The sequence below is a fragment of the Pan paniscus genome, chromosome 21 (genome assembly GCF_029289425.2).
Source record: "Pan paniscus chromosome 21, NHGRI_mPanPan1-v2.0_pri, whole genome shotgun sequence".
Classification (NCBI taxonomy): domain Eukaryota; kingdom Metazoa; phylum Chordata; class Mammalia; order Primates; family Hominidae; genus Pan; species Pan paniscus.
In genome coordinates this window covers 39,594,709-39,611,357 of record NC_073270.2, presented here as the reverse complement: position 1 = coordinate 39,611,357, position 16,649 = coordinate 39,594,709, and the positions used below count along the sequence as shown (strand labels likewise).

Here is a 16,649-nt window from a genome sequence, read left to right as displayed (position 1 = left end):
ACAATGAAGGCTCAGAGATGTCAGGATTCTCACTCCCTGTTGGGACCACATGGCAGGAGGCAAGGGCTCCCCCTGGGGGCCAGGCAGGTAATGGACAATGGTCCCCAGATAAGAGACCAGAGACGTCCAGTTCATGCCCAACATTTCACAGCAAGTCAGGGACTCAGCCAGGACAAGACCCCACACATCCTGCACTCTATAGGCTTCTCCCCACCATCCCAGCAACACCCCAAGGTGATGTTTATTTCCTACCCTGAATGTTCCACATTCTACGTTCCCTGCATTTTCAGCTCTTTTTTTTTTTTAAGACTCAATTCTTGATTCTTTTGACAGCTTACATCATCCTGAAAGTAAAGTGAAAAAGCCATACCACACTACCCACTTTTAATACAGATCTTTGTAGATTGGGAAGGATAAACCAACCAAAAGAGTGATAATTAGTTCTGAATTCAAGCGAGGTTTATGGAATGTGAACCATTTGGGTAATCGGCTGGGGTGGTGCCATGAAGTGGTAATTAATTTGTTTTTTTCCCTAAAATGTTTTACTTAATTAAGGGAGGTGTTGATTTATATACACCCGTCCCCTGGGGATGGTTTGTAAGGCAGGAGAAAATTCCAACTGTCTCCCCGCCACGTTTCTCATCAAATTATTTCATTACATTCAGATACACTTTTGCAACACTGATTGTGACAGATTCTGGAGTTATGAGCTCATAAATACTGGGGGGTGGGGGGGAAGCTGGAGATGCACACTTAATGGGAAATGTTCTCATAATCAAAAGAATATTTCAAGCTGTGACAATGCAGGCCAAGAGAGGGAGGGGGAGCCACTTCAAAGAATAACAGGATGCTGAATAACCCAGCACCTGCAGCTCTGCCTCCTTCTGAGTCGGCTGGGCTCTTAAATATCAGCTTGCGAAGGGCGAATGTCAGGAGGATTTGTAGCTAGTCCTGGGTTCTTTGTCATAACTTACTTGGAGCTGATAGTAGCTTAAGTTTGTTCATTTACTTAACAAATATTTGTTAAGCGGCTACTATGTGCTGGGCACTGTGCTACACACTGGTAATACAATAGTGAACAAGACAAGCTTGTTTCCTACCTTCATGGAACTTACAGTCCAGGAAGAGAAAAAAATATAAACAAGTAAAAGAATAAATAGCTGATAAACATATGCCTACTCGATGATCTAGCAATTCTACTCTCAGGCATATATCCAAAATAAATGAGTGCATCTCTCCATGGGAAGACGTGTAAAAATGTTCACAGTGGTGTTATTCAACAGCAACCAGTCAGAAGCAACCCACGGTCGGCCGGCAGAAGAATGAATAAATGAATTGTGTTATACTGACACAATGGAACACTGCTGTGCAATGGGGTATTGCTATGCAGTACTCCACGCAACAGCAATATAAAAAGAACAAACTGCTGTTGCATTTATCCACATGCAAAAATGTGGCTGTATCTCACAAACAATGATGAATGAAAGAATTTGGGCAAAAAGTGTCCAAATTACACAATTCCACTTACATGAAGCTCAAAGGCAGGCAAAACTCATCTATGATAGAAACCAAATAGAAATTAGAATAGTGGCTACCTTTGAGAAGAAGAGACATGAGGGAGCTTTCTGGGGTGTCTGGGAACCTTCTATGTCCAGATATGGGGAATGGTTACAAGCACACATATGTAAAAAGTCATAGAGGCCAGGTGCGGTGGCTCACGCCTGTAATCCTAGCACTTTGGGAGGCCGAGGCAGGTGGATCACCTGATGTCAGGAGTTCAAAACCAGACTGACAACATGGTGAAACCCCATCTCTACTAAATACAAAAAATTAGCCAGGCGTGGTGGCACATGCTTGTAATTCCAGCTACTTCGGAGGCTGAGGCAGGATGATCACTTGATCCTGGGAGGCAGATGTTGCAGTGAGCCGAGATTGCACTATTGCACCCCAGCCTGGGCAACAGAATCAAAACTCTCTCTCTCAAAAAAAAAAAAGTCATTGAGCTATGCACTTAATATTATACTTCAATTAAAGCACGCGTTTTAATGAGATCCAATACATTTTAAAAATAATAAATAGCTAAGATAATTTCACATGTTGATGAAAGATATGAAGAAAATAAAACCAGGCCACAGGATGGGGAGCAAAGACCCTTCTGCAGAGATAGCTTTGAGATGCCACCTTTTCTGGAGGTGGCCCATGGGAAAACCTGAGGAATAAGCATTCAAGATAAGGAAGCCGCAAGGCCACCGGCTTCAAGGTGGGGCATCTGGGCATGTCTGAGCAACAGCACGGAGACCAGGATAGCTGGAGTGGGAGAGTAGAAGAGGCCAGGGGGACTGTCAGGAGCTGGCCAACCCTATGGGCCACATAAGGATTCGGGTTTTATTCTAAGCATGATATGAGCCATTGGAAAGTGGAAGCAAAGAAATGGCATGACCCAATTGACCTGATTTTTTAAAACTGAGGCTACCTATTGGAATGTGGTGGGGGGAAACTGACAGTAGGAGAAATGGCTGCAGTGCTGAGTGGAGAGGCAGGACCTGGAGCACAAGCAGGGGCTGGGTGGGCACCGTGGCTGGGATCGCCACCATCAAGGCAGTAAAGGGCAAGAGCCAGGTTCAGCAGCAGCAGGCAGATGATGCAGAGGAGAGAGCTAAGCGCCTCCAGCGGGGAGTAGAGGGAGCAAGGCGGGCCCAGAACAGGCTGAGGCCAAGGTGGCCTCCTTGAACCACAGGATCCAGCTGGTTGAAAAGGAGCTGGACCGTGCTCAGGCGTGCCTGGCCACTGCTCTGCAAAAGCTGGAAGAAGTGGTAAAAGCTGCTGATTGAAAGTGGGAGAGGTAGGAAGGTTATTGAAAATCGAGCCTTAAAAGATGAAGAAAAGGCTGGGCGCGGTGGCTCATGCCTGTAATCCTAGCACTTTGGGAGGCCGAAGTGGGTGGATCACCTGAGGTCAGGAGTTCAAGACCAGCCTGGCCAACACGGTAAAACTCTACTAAAAATACAAAAATTAGTCGGGTATGGTGGTGCGCACCTGTAATCCCAGCTACCCGGGAGGCTGAGGCAGGAGAATCACTTGAACCCAGGAGGCAAAGGTTGCAGTGAGCTGAGATTGTGCCACTGCACTCCAGTGGGTGACAGAGGGAGACTCTGTCTCAAAAAAAAAAAAAAAAAAAGATGAAGAAAAGATGAAACTCCAGGAACTCCAACTCAAAGAAGCTAAGCACATTGCAGAAGATAGGTAGGAAGCATGAAGATGGGGCTCGGCTCATAAGTTGGTGGTTGTTGAAGGAAACTTGGGACGCAGAGAGGAACAAGCTGAGCTGGCAGAGTCCTGTGGCTGAGAGATGGAGGAGCAGATCAGATCGATGGACCAGAACCTGGAGTGGCTGAGTGCTGCCGAAGAAAAGGACTCTCAAAAAGAAGACAGATATGAGGAAGCAACTGAGATTCTTACTGATAAACGCAAGGAGGCAGAGACCCGGGCTGAGTTTGCCGAGAGATCGGTAGCCAAGCTGGAAGAGACAATTGATAACTTGGAAGATAAACTGAAATGCACCAAGGAGGAGCACCTCTGTACACAAAGGATGCCAGACCAGACCTGCTTAACTGAATGAGATGCAGAGCACCCCAGTCCCACCTTGCCACTGCTCCTCCCTCTGACCCCAACTCCAACTAGGCCAGCCTGCCCAAAGCTGCCCTTTAACTGAGGGTTGATCTTTAACTGGAAGGCTGCTTTCTCCTTTCACCACCCCTACCTCCCCCACGTGTCTTTTTTGCCAAACTGTCTCTGCCTCTTCCCAGAGATTCCAGCTGTGCTAGAGGCTGAGCACCTTTGGGAACAACATTTAAGCGAATGTGAGTGCAACACATAATGTCTTTAAAAGCATGTTGTGTTGTATACATTTAGTAATTACCTTTTTTGTTGTTTTATAGCAACCATTTGTAAAACATTCCAAATAGTTCCACAGCTCTGAAGCAGCAATCTAATCCCTTTCTCCCTTTTGGAAGGTGACTGTTTAGCTTACTGTATATTGCTTTCTCTAGAGAAAAGGGAAAAAGGTATGAGCCTGCCTTACTGAGAACCAAACAGAGCCCGGGGAAAGACTCCACTCTGGGAAATCATAGCTTTGCACAAAATACCAGCCAAACCAGAAAGGTGATTCCAGGAGTTAGCCCAAAAACAACAGCAACAAAAAATGTGCTGTTCAGGTTTTCAGCTTTAAGATATCTTTGGACAAAGTTATTTTTACTTTTTTGTTTTTTCATTAGAAGTGACCAAATTAAGCCAGGCGCAGTGGCTCACGCCTGTAATCCCAGCACTTTGGGAGGCTGAGGCAGGCGGATCACTTGAGGTCAGGAGTTCAAGACCAGCCTGGCCAACATGGTGAAACCCTGTCTCTACTAAAAATACAAAAATTAGCCAGGCATGGTGGTGTGCGTCTGCAGTCCCAGCTATTCAGGAGGCTGAGGCAGGAGAATCGCTTGAACCTGGGAGGCGGAGGTTGCAGTGAGCCAAGATCGCGCCACTGCACTTCAGCCTGGGCGACACAGCAAGACTCCATCTGGGACAAAAAAAAAAAAAAAAGAAGTGACCAAATTAAGATGGTGAGACCTCTGAGACCAAATTTCTGTCCCATCTCCACCCCATTCCCAGCCGCTTACAGAGTGGATCATGTGCCCCTTACATTGAGGTGACCACTTGATTGCTCTCCTGCCTCCTTGAAAGAAAGAAGATTATGTTTTTGCCACTGATTTAGCCACATGAAACTCATCTCATTACCCTTTTCTGGGTTTGAAGCTGCTGTCTCTAAAAGTGCCATCTCATTGTGCTTTGTATCAGTCAATGAGAAATCTTGAATAGCTTGTGTACAAAACTTTTTAAACGTCATATTATTTTGAAACTTTGCTTCTTTGGGTTTCTGGCACCCTGGCTACCCCCTCTGGCTGTGAGAGCTCTCCACAGTCTGTAGGCTTGCAGGTTGCTGATCTTTTAAAGTTTCTTTCCCTACCTAATCCCCACTTTTTGGTAAAGTTTCTAGGAGGTCTGTTAGGCGTAGAAACTGCAGCTTATTGGCTTACAATGTACTCTCCTTTGATGCCTCTTTGACGACAACTGGGAGAAAAAGAAATCAATAGTGCAACTGTTTTGATACTGAAGACTGATGAGTGTCTTTTTGAAATAAAGAACCAGGCCACGCATGATCGCTCACGCCTATAATCTCTGCACTTTGGGAGGCCAAAGCAAGTGGATCACTTGGGGCCAGGAGTTTGAGACCAGCCTGGCCAACATGGTGAAACCCCATCTCTACTAAACAAAATGCAAAGAAATTGGCCAGGCATGGTGGCACATACCTGTAATCCCAGCTACTCAGGAGGCTGAGGCAGGAGAATTGCTTAAACCTGGGAGGTGGAGGTTACAGTGAGCCGAGATTGCACCACTGCCCTCCAGCCTGGGCGATAGAGCAAGACCCTGTCTCAAAAAAAAAAAAAAAGAAAGAAAGAAATTAAGAACCAGTCCCTCCAAAAAAAGACCCAAACAAACAAGCAAACAAACCCTGACTGTACAGCACTGGTGAGGATGTCAAGCAATAAGAACTCTCACACATTGCTGGTGGGAAGGCCAAATAGTTCAACTTCTCCGGAAAACACTTGGCAGTTCCTTACAAAGATAAATATACACTTAACAAACTACCCAGAAATCTCTTTGGCATTTACTCAAGTGAAACAAAAGCCTATGTTGAACCAAAAAACATATGAAAATGTTCATATCAGCTTTAATTATAATCATGAAAAACTGGAAACCCCAAATGTTTCCCCATTGAGGAATGGATAAACTGTAGTCGAGCTATACAATGTAACCCTATTCAGCAATAAAAAAAAGCATGTCTACCTTAAGTAAACAGGAGAGAGACCTGCTCTCCAGAACAGTTGCCCTCCAGGACAAGCAATTGATACATACAAAAACTTGGATAAACTTCAAATATATTGTGTTACCTAAAACAAAGAGTTTATTTGGGAATAGCAGGAGCGATATGCATGCTCTGGTGAACCACAGGCATATCCAAAGGGGTTTCCTTTTATAGACAAAAGGAAAAGTTCACAGAAGCTGCTTTGAAACAAGGACCATTGGTTACAGGGGCCTCCTGCAATAGTTGGCATCCACTCATTGGTGAAGGCAGCCATTGTTAGTCAAGTGTTCTTGTGCAAGAGGCTTATCTGAAATTTTTGAAATTGTTGTGGTTTTCAGAGAGTCCTTACAATCATTCCAGTCATAGGCATATGTGCATGAGAGCCCTTCCTTCAAGGCCCATGGGCTCCATTTTGTTCGGGGTCAACATAAGTGACTCCATTTTGATTACTGAAAACGTCCACAAGGACAAGCAATGGATACATGCAAAAATGTGGATGAATCTCAAAGGTATTGTGTTACCTAAAAGAAGCCAAAGCTACTGTGTGATTTCATTTATATGGCATTCTGGAAAAGGCACAACTATGGTGATGAAGAACAGATCAGTGGTTGCCAGGGGATCAGGGTGAAGGGAAGGTTTGGTTACAGAGGGCCCTGGCCACATGACAGAATCTGCTTCTATATCTTGATTGTGATTGTGGTTTCTGATTCTATGCATTTTTCAAGACTCCTAGAACTACACACCAAAAAGAGTGGCTCTCCGCTGCATGAAGTGGCTCATGCCTGTAATCCCAACATTTTGGGAGGCTGAGGTGGGAGGATTGGGATCTCTAGAGCCCAGGAGTTCGAGACCACCCTGGGCAAAATAATGAGACTGCTTCGCTACAAAAAAATAAATTAGTCGGGCATGGTGGTGTGCATCGGTACTCCAGCTACTCAGGAGGCTAAGGTGGAAGCACTGCTTAAGGCTGCAGTGAGCTGTGATCACGCCATTGCACTCCAGCCTGGGCAACAGAGCAAGACCCTGTCTCAAAAAAAAAAAAAAAGTGACTCTTACTATCTCCAAGTAAGTTTAAAAATAATTTTTAAATGTAAAAAATAAAAAATAGGTTATACTTTCCTATTGAAAATCAGACCACCTGCAAGGCTGGAGCATTGTTGATTTAGGGCATGCAAGGATGCTGGTCCAGGCCCTCCCAAGCATGAGCTAGCAAAAGTGCTGCACACTCACAGCCTGCTTTTCCTCTGGGCATTACTTTTGCCATAGCCTACTGATCCCCATGACAGGGGGACTGGCTTAGCAGCAAACCCAAAGACAACGATTCCTGGGCAAGTGATTTATTAAGTGCTCCTAGGAGAAACTGGCAGGAGTGGGGGAAGAAGATAGGAAAGAGAAAAAGCCAAGCAAGAGTGCACTAGCAGATAGCGTCCCAGCCTCAATCTGATCCCACTGGGAGCCGAGGAATGTAAATTACAGCTCGGTTTGCGCCTGGAGGCAAAGGAGCTGGACTCATGCTCTTGTGTATCTGCCCATCTATGGCCAAGGGCCACCCGGCGGGGAAGTAAACTGCAGGCACTTCCAGGTCCTTGTGCTGTGCAGCCAGTGGCTCCAGGAGCCCAAGGGCAATCCTCTGAAGAAAAATCTCACATGGAAGCTGTCAGATGAAAACACCTGGAACCTGGGCAAACAGAAATGCTAAGAGGATCCGAGGGCAGCTGGGTAGAGCTCCAACAGTGTCCGCTCCACCAACTGTGGCTCATCCGCCGGACGTTTACTCCCAAAGCTCCTCCATGGGTCAAACCCAAAGGGCTGGGAAAGGTGGGCCCTGCCCCCAGCTCCTGCAGGAAACAGGAGATCAGGGGCACGAAGTCTTATCAGTAGTTGGATCCAAAGGGATGAAGTGGGAATGAGGTGAGAGGGTCTAAAGTATTTTCTGGAGACAGGCTTGGGGATCCCGGGAGCTTATCCTAACTTAATGCTGACCTCTCGGCCACATGAGGTTCCAGGGAATGGAACAGAGTTAAAGGTGGCAGCATGTGGCTCTTTGCCCCAGAAATGAAGGCAGTTAACTTGAGACCATAGCCCCCTGTTTATCTTCTAAAAGTTGCACTCATGGAAAGAGTGTACCCACGGGAGCAGGCAAGAGAAGAAAGCTTGAATCCCACGTACTGGTTCATGGACTGCTGCCTGTGCCCATGGTCCCCAGCAAGAATGTCCTGAGGTGGCCAATTATCCGTCGCAAGGAAGGCTGTCCTTTATTTTGGGATTATCTCTAACCTTTAGTTTTGAGGTGCAAGTTACCTATGGTTTCTGAAATGGTGGTGATACTAAATGGGGATCATGTTGTTTGCTATATATTACCTTTTTTTGGCAAAATAAAACAATAGCAGCTTTGCCTTGGAACATTAAATATGTGATGAAGGAAATTCAACCACCAGTGGAATACAGAATTGGGTACCTCTGGTGAGATGGGGATGTCAGTTTCTCTGCCTCACCTCAAGCTCTGGAGAGGGGCGTCCTGGGAACCACGCGACCTCCCACAGCCACCATTACAGTTGATGGAGCTAGAGATGGTCACCTGACTAGACACAGTGAATTCATTGGTTGATCAACAACCAATTAGAGCCAGGCATGGTGGCTCATACCTGTAATCCCAGAACTTTGGGAGGCCAAGGTGGGCGGATCACTTGAGGTCAGGAGTTCAAGACCAGCCTGGCCAACCAGTTGAAACCCCGTCTCCACTAAAAATACAAAAATTAGCCAGGTATGGTGGCACGCACCTGTAATCCCAGCTACTCAGGAGGCTGAGGCAAGAGAATCACTTGAACCTGGGAGGCAGAGGTTGCAGTGAGCTGAGATTGCACCACTGTACTCCAGCCTTGGTGACAGAGTAAGACTCCATCTCAAAAAACAAACAAACAAAAACAACAACAACAAAAAATTGGATACTCTCAAAAAAAATTTTTTTAAGGTGAGGATTATTCGAGTTGCAAAATCATAGAGATTGGCAGTTCTCCCAAATCCGGTAAGCACACTACTCCCAAATCTGTGTTTTGTAGGTTTGTATGCAAACTCAGGGGCTGACACCCTGTGGGACCCTGTGAAGCAGCCTAGCTTGTAGTCTGCAGAGGGAGGCAGGACAGTGACTTCCAGGGGCACTGAAGGGCAGGGCTGGCATTTGTCCTAAAGCCCCTGTGAACTGTGTTTTTCTCTCTTGGTTTCTTCCTTTCTTTTTTCTTTTTCTTCTTTTTTTTTTTTTTTTTTTTTTTTTCTGAGACAGGATCTTGCTCTGTCACCCGGGCTGGAGTGCAGTGGTGTGATCATAGTTCACTGCAGCCTCGAACTCTTGGGCTCAGGTGATCTTCTCGCCTCAGCCTCTCAAGTAGCTGAGAGTACAATCACACACCACCACACCCAGCTAATTTTTTTTAAAACAATTTTTTTTATAGAGACAGGGTCTTGCTATGTTGCCCAGGCTGGTCTTGAACTAGTGGCCGCAAGTAATCCTCCTGCCTCAGCCTTCCAAGGTGCTGAGATTATAGGCATGAGTCACCACGTCTGGAGCCATCCTGGTTTCTGTGACCTTAGTAAGCCCCTTCATTTTAACCACTGAGTGGGAACCTGTCCCTCGCAACAAGAAAACAAAACAAACCAGCCTAACCAAATTCATCCTAAAGGAAACCAGAGGTGTGAAGATTGTTGAGACACCCAAAATATTTTCTGTGAAAATGGAGGATTTTGCTAACTTAAGAAAAACAAATTTGGCTGGGCATGGTGTCTCACACCTGTAATCCCAGCACTTTGGGAGGCCAAGGCAGGCAGAACACCAGAGGTCGGGAGTTCAAGACCAGCCTGGTCAACATGGTGAAACCCCGTCACTACTAAAAATACAAAAGTTAGCCGGGCATGGTGGTGGGCACCTGTAATCCCAGCTACTTGGGAGGCTGAGGCAGGAGAATTGCTTGAACCCGGGAGGTGAGGTTGCAGCAAGCTGAGATCACACCACTGCACTCCAGCCTAGGCGACAGAGCCAGACTCTGTCTCAAAAAATAAAAATAAAAATAAAAACAAATTCACCAACTGGTTTGGCATGTGTTTCCTCTGGGCTCAGGTTCCCAAGCCCATTCTCTGAAGGGCTGGGCTCTGAATGCTCATCTCCCAGTAGCAAAGTCAGGTGGTTCCTCTGTAAAGAGAACCTAGAGCTAATTCAACTTGAAACCAATTATAAATGCTGAGGCCTTGGGATATAGTAGTCAAACAATGTATGTTCTAATTCCAGATCAGACTAGCTGTGTTAACCTCGGGAAAGTTGCTTTACGTCTCTGAGCCTCAGCTTTCTCATCCATAAGTGGGACTGATAATCAATCTCCTTCTCAGGGTTGTTATAAGAAGGCTGAAAAGAATCTAGCTTAGGCTTTCATTTAATTGTTTAAGAATTATTTGTTCCTGTTCTGGTCCCCACACTTTAGGAAGGACATGAAAGAATGAAAGCTTTTTCCATGGGTGATGAGGCTGGTGGGGGCACCCAAAACTATTTCGGGCATAATTGATTTACTATTTGGGTAAAGAAAAAAGAAGATCCACAGAGATCCTTCCCTCAAAATGTATACAAAAATAAACTCCAGATGGAATCCAGTTAAATGTAAGCAAACATTTAAAACCTAGAAGAAAATAGAAACAGATATTCATCAAGTTGGGGAAGACTTCCTAAATTACAAAGCAATGGAGAAGGCAGGGTGCAGTGGCTCATACCTGTAATCCCAGCACTTTGGGAGGCCAAGGCAGGCAGATCACTTGAGTCCAGGAGTTCAAGACCAGCCTGGGCAACATGGCAAAACCCATCTCTACCAAAAATACAAAAAATCAGCCAGGCGTGGTGCTATGTACCTGTAGTCCTAGCTACTCAGGAGGCTGAGGTGGGAGAATCACCTGAGCTCAGGAAGTTGAGGCTGCAGTGATCCGTGAATGCACCACTGTACTCCAGCCTCCGCGACGGGAGTGAGATCCTGTCTAAAAAAAAAAAAAAAAAAGCAAAGGAGAAAAAAGAATCACAAAATAAAAGACTGATAGACTTGGCTCATGAAATTTAAATGATCTCTACAGAAACTCACAAATGAAACATATAGGCAAACAACAAGTTGAGATAATAGTTGGCTTCCAAAACATCCTTAATATATAGAGTTCTTATAAATCAACAAGTAAAACACCTAGTAAGACCCCTAGCAGATAAAGAGACAAGTGACATTGACAGTTTGCACGAGAAGAAATACAAATGACCAATAAATATTAAAGTATTCCATATTAATAAAATTTTTAAAAATTTGAAGAAAATGAAAAATGTGTTCATTTTTACCTATCAAATTTGCAAATATTGAAAAACAGTATTTAATATTGGAAAAAGTACATATAATGGACACTCATACGAGTTTTTTGTTTTTTTTTTTGAGACGGAGTCTCGCTCTGTTGCCCAGGCTAAAGTACAGTGGCACGATCCTGGCTCACTGCAAGCTCCGCCTCTCAGGTTCACACCATTCTCCCGCCTCAGCCTCCCGAGTAGCCGGGACTACAGGCGCCCGCCACCGCATGCAGCTAATTTCTCGTATTTTTTAGTAGAGACGGGGTTTCACCATGTTAGCCAGGATGGTCTCGATTTCTTGACCTTGTGATCCACCAGCCTCGGCCTCCCAAAGTGCTGGGATTACAGGTGTGAGCCACCGCGCCCGGCCCACTCATATGATTTTAGCATGAGTAAAAATTGGTTTTAAGGTAATGAATTGGGCTGGGCGTAGTAGCTCACGTCTGTAACCCCAGCACTTTGGGAGGCCAGGAGTTTGAGAACAGCCTGGTCGACATAGTGAAACTCTATCTCTACAAAAACTAAAACAAATTAGCCAGGCATAGGGGCACACGCCTGTTGTCCTAGCTGTTCAGAAGGCTGAAGTAGGAGGATTGCTTGAGCCCTCGAAGTGGAGGCTGTAGTAAGCTGTACTGGAGCCACTGCATGCTAGCCTGGGCAACAGTGTGAGACCTCATCATGAAAAAATTTTTAATAATAATTTAAAAACAAATTTAATAATAAAATAAAATAATGAATTGCTCTTACAAGTCTTTTCTCAGCAGAATGCCATGCCTTTGCCTCTGTCCTCCTTGGAGCACCTCAGTCCTAGGCGCTGTCCCTGGGATCTGTACTGCTGGTGTGTGAATGATAAGATATAAATGACCAGTACAGTAAGACATCTTTATAAAATTGAAAACAAATGATAAAACTTTATAAAAGGATGTTGTGTACAGTTTTACAGTCTGGCTATTGGTGTGACATCTTGTCACACAATATGTTTCTCAAGCTGTATTTATCATCCCATTAAAGCTGTTAAAGACAAAAAAGTTGGGAGAATGTCGTCTTTAAAACACCTACAACCCTTGGACCTAGTGGTAACACTTCTAGGATATGAGTCTAAGGAAATAATTTGAAAGCGGTAAAATACTTTATATACAACTTTTTTTTAACCACAGCATTGTGACATCATAGTTAAAAATTAAATATGACCCAAATGTCTAACAATTGGGAACGATCAGTAAATTGTCTAGACAATGGTGTACTACATAATCATTAAAAATAAAAATCATGTTTGAAAGAAATTTGAATGGTACATCGAAATATTCCTGTAATAATGTTATGTGGAAAAAGCAGAGCACCAAATTGTCTATGCACTATGCGCTCAATTATGGGGAAAATGAATAGGAAGGCAGAAGTAAAAGTTAATAGTGGTTGTTTCTGGGAGTTGGAATTATGGGTAATTTTAATCTTTCTACTTTGACATACATTTCCCATGTTTTCAACAATGCACATGGATTACTTTTCCACTTAAAAAAAGAAAGGCATATATTTAAAGAGAGAGGTGTTTCATTTTCTTAAAGAAATGATGGGTCGGGCATGGTGGCTCACACCTGCAATCCCAGCACTTTGGGAGGCCAAGGCGGGTGGAATACCTGAGGTCAGGAGTTTGAGACCAGCCTGGCCAACATGGTGAAACCCTGTCTCTAATAAAATACAAAAATTAGCCAGGTGTAGTGGCACGTGCCTGTAGCCCCAGCTACTCCAGAGGCTGAGGCAGGAGAATTGCTTGAACCCGGGAGGTGGAGCTTGCAGTGAGCTGAGATTGCACCAGGGCACTCCAGCCTGGGTGACAAAGAGAGACTCTGTCTCAGAAAAAAAAAAAAAGAAAGAAAGAGAGAGAGAGGGAAGAAAGGAAGGAAGGAAAGAAAAAAAAAAGAAATGGTAGATACACCTTGTCCTATAAGGAACATTTCATCCTTGTGGGGATGGGGATGTAGGCGGAGCAGACCACTTCTGGGTGGCCCCAGGGACAGACCTAGGACTGAGCATGGGGGCCTGGGAGGGTCAGGTAGGAGCTGAATATAAGGAAGAACTGCACAGGAGACAGCTGGACTCTGCTGAAGGAGGCTGTCTCGGGAGGGAGGGAGATCCTCATGGCTAGGAGCATTCAAGTAGAGAGTGGATAACTCCTAGTTAATGGTATCATAGGAGAGAAACAGTGTCTGAAGGAAGATTAGAATAGATGTGGAATGTGCCAGCCTGAGATGCCAGGAAAGCGTGACAATGGTGGAATCTTGGTCCGCACAGCAAGGTGGCAGAGAGGTTTTTGGTCAGAGATGAAACTTGGTTGGAGGTTTGGGGTCTATAAGAGATAAGTGGGCTGGGCACGGTGGCTCATGTCTGTAATCCCGGCACTTTAGGAGGCCGTGGGCAGATCACAAGGTCACGAGTTCGAGACCAGCCTGGCCAACATGGTGAAACCTCATCTCTACTAAAAATACACAAATTAGCCGGGTGTGGTGGCGCTTGCCTGTAATCCCAGCTACTCAGGAGACTGAGACAGGATAATCGCTTGAATCTGGGAGGTGGAGGTTGCAGTGAGCTGAGATCACACCATTGCACTCCAGCCTGGGCAACAGAGCAAGACTCTGTCTCAAAAAACAAACAAACAAACAAACAAAAAATAGATAAGTGGAGGCCCAGTGCAGTGGCTCATGCTTGTAATCCCAACACTTTGGGAGGCTGAGGTGGGTAATTGCTTGACCTCAGGAGTTCATGAAAAAACCCTGTCTTTACCAAAAAAAAAGAATTAGCCAGGCATGGTGGCATGTGCCTGTAGTCCCAGCTACTCAGGAGGCTGAGGTGGGAGGATGGCTGGAACCTGGGAGATAGAGGCTGCAGTGAGCCGAGATCAAGCCACTGTACTCCAGCCTGGGCGACAAAGCCAGACCCTGTCTCCAAAAAAAAAGAGAGAGAGAGAGAGAGGTAAGTGGAAAAAATGTTTTTCTACTTTCACACACCACACAACACAACACTTCTGACAGCAGATGTGTGAGTGAGAGGTTTTCCCACACACCAAGCAGTTCTCTAGCAGACACCAAGAGGGTGTCCTCTAATTCAAAAAGTTCAGATGCATTCTGATGCTCTCTACCTGAAGATAGCATCAGATCACACAGAGTCCCACAACTCTGCCCCCACTTCAGAGGCTAGTTGCAAGTAATAGGTCGTCACCACTGAATGACAGGCTGCAAACTAAGAATCCCACGACTCCCTCGAGTTAGGTTAACTTGCTAGAACAGCTCACAGAACTCAGGGAAGCACTTATGTTTACAGGTTTGTTACAAAGCATATTACACAGGACAGATGAACAGCCAGGTGAAGAAGTCAACAGGGCAAGGGACGTGGGAGTGAGAGAGCACAGAGCTTCCCCGCCTTCTGGGAGCACCACCCTCCAGGCACCTTCACGTGTTCAGTAACCTAGAAGCTCCCTGGACCCAATCCTTTTGGGTTTTGATGGAGGCTTCATTTCATAGGCGTGACTGATTACATCACTGGCCACTGGTAACCCACTCAACCTTCAGCCCCTCTCCCCTTCCTGGAGATAGGGGGTGGGGCTGAAAGTTCCAACTCTCTAATCACATGGTTGGTTCCCTTGGCAACCAACCCCCATTCTGAGTCTGTCCAGGAGCCCCCCAAGAGTCACCTCGTAAGAACAAAAGAAGCTCCTGTCACCCAGGGAATCCTGAGGGATTTAGGAGCTGTGCTACGTGCTCCCATTACTCAGGCAATTAAAAAGGTTTTTGGAGCTTTGTGTCAGGAACTGGGGTCAAAGACCGAATATCAGAACAAAAGATTCTCCTCACTCCCCTATTGCTCAGGAAATTACAAGGTCTTAGGATCTCTATCTCAGGAACCATAGGCAGAGACCAAATAAGTATATATTCACTGTCGCCCAGGCTGGAGTGCAGTGGCGTGATCTCAGCTCACTGCAGCCTCTACCTCCCGGGCTCAAGCAATCCTCTTGCCTCAGCCTCCCAAGCAGCTGGGACTACAGGTGTGTGCCACCATGCCCGGCTAATTTTTGTATTTTTTTCGTAGAAACAGGATTTTGCCATGTTGCCCAGGCTGGTCTCGAACTCTTGAGCTCAAGCAATCCGCTTGCCTCGGCCTCCCAAAGTGCCAGGATTACACGCGTGTATTTCTTATAATATCACAACATCACAGAGTCCTTCCAGCCTGGAGGCAGGAATGATCTGAGATGCCTGTGGTACTTCAGGTGTTTGTTTGTTTGTTTGTTAGCCTTTCTGAGACGGAGTTTCACTCTGTCGCCCAGGCTGGAGTGCAAAGGCACGATCTTGGCTCGATGCAACCTCCGCCTCCCAGGTTCAAGCGATTCTCCTGCCTCAGCCCCCCAAGTAGCTGGGGTTACAGGTGCCCGCCACCTCGCCCGGCTAATTTTTGTATTTTTAGTAGAGATGGGGTTTCACCATGTTGGCCAGGCTGGTCTCGAACTCCTGACCTCAGGTGATCCACCCGCCTCAGCCTCCCAGAGTGCTATGATTATAGGTGTGGGCCAGCATACCCGGCTGTACTTCAGGTTTTTAATCCTGGAGTCTCAGCAGGTAGGGACAGGCTCTGAGTGTGGGCTCTTACACTTATACTACCTTCACCATCTTCAGGAGTGGGCCACTGGGCAATATGCCTCCATGTCAGCCCCCAGCCAGTCTTTTCTTTTGGCCAGGCAGAAGTTCTGTTTTAAAACTGAGCATCTACCATGCGCCAAGCACTTTACCTTCACAAACTTTTAGTCCTACAATAAGCCCAAGAGATCACTAATACAGATAAGAAGCTGGGCCTCAGAGAGGTAGTGAGACTCACCCAAGCTGGCAGAGCGAGGACTGCCACCCAGGTCCTCCTGCCTACCTGGGATGAGGAGCTACCTCCTACCTCACCTCGAATCTCCCAACAGCCAGAGATGAACCAAAGCCAGGCAGACAGACAGAGACTGCATTGCCATTGCCAATGGCCTCAGCCTAGGCTGTGAGAGCTGCACCTGGCAGCATGCAGGCTGACACAGGGCACACCCACTTTGCCATCCCGAGTTCATTTTGTCCTCATGAAACTGTATGAGAGTTGGGCACAGTGGCTTACGCCTGTAATCCCAGCACTTTGGGCGGCCAAGGTGGGAGGTTCGCTTGAGCCCAGGAGCTCGAGACCATCCTAAGCATTTAGACACATGTTGTCTCTAAAAAAAAAATTTTTTTTTTGATGAGCTGTAGTACCAGCTACTCAGGAGGCTGAGGTGAGAGGATTGCTTGAGCCCAGGAGTTCAAGGCTACAGTGAGCTATGATTGTGCCACTGCACTCCAGCCTGAGTGACAGAGCAAGACCCTCTTT

General features: G+C 46.0%; 1 pseudogene; it reads left to right on the top strand.

The window, feature by feature from the left end:
• Positions 1-2,473: 2,473 nt before the first annotated feature.
• On the top strand, positions 2,474-3,764 carry LOC100984090 (tropomyosin alpha-3 chain-like; annotated as a pseudogene).
• Positions 3,765-16,649: the final 12,885 nt, after the last annotated feature.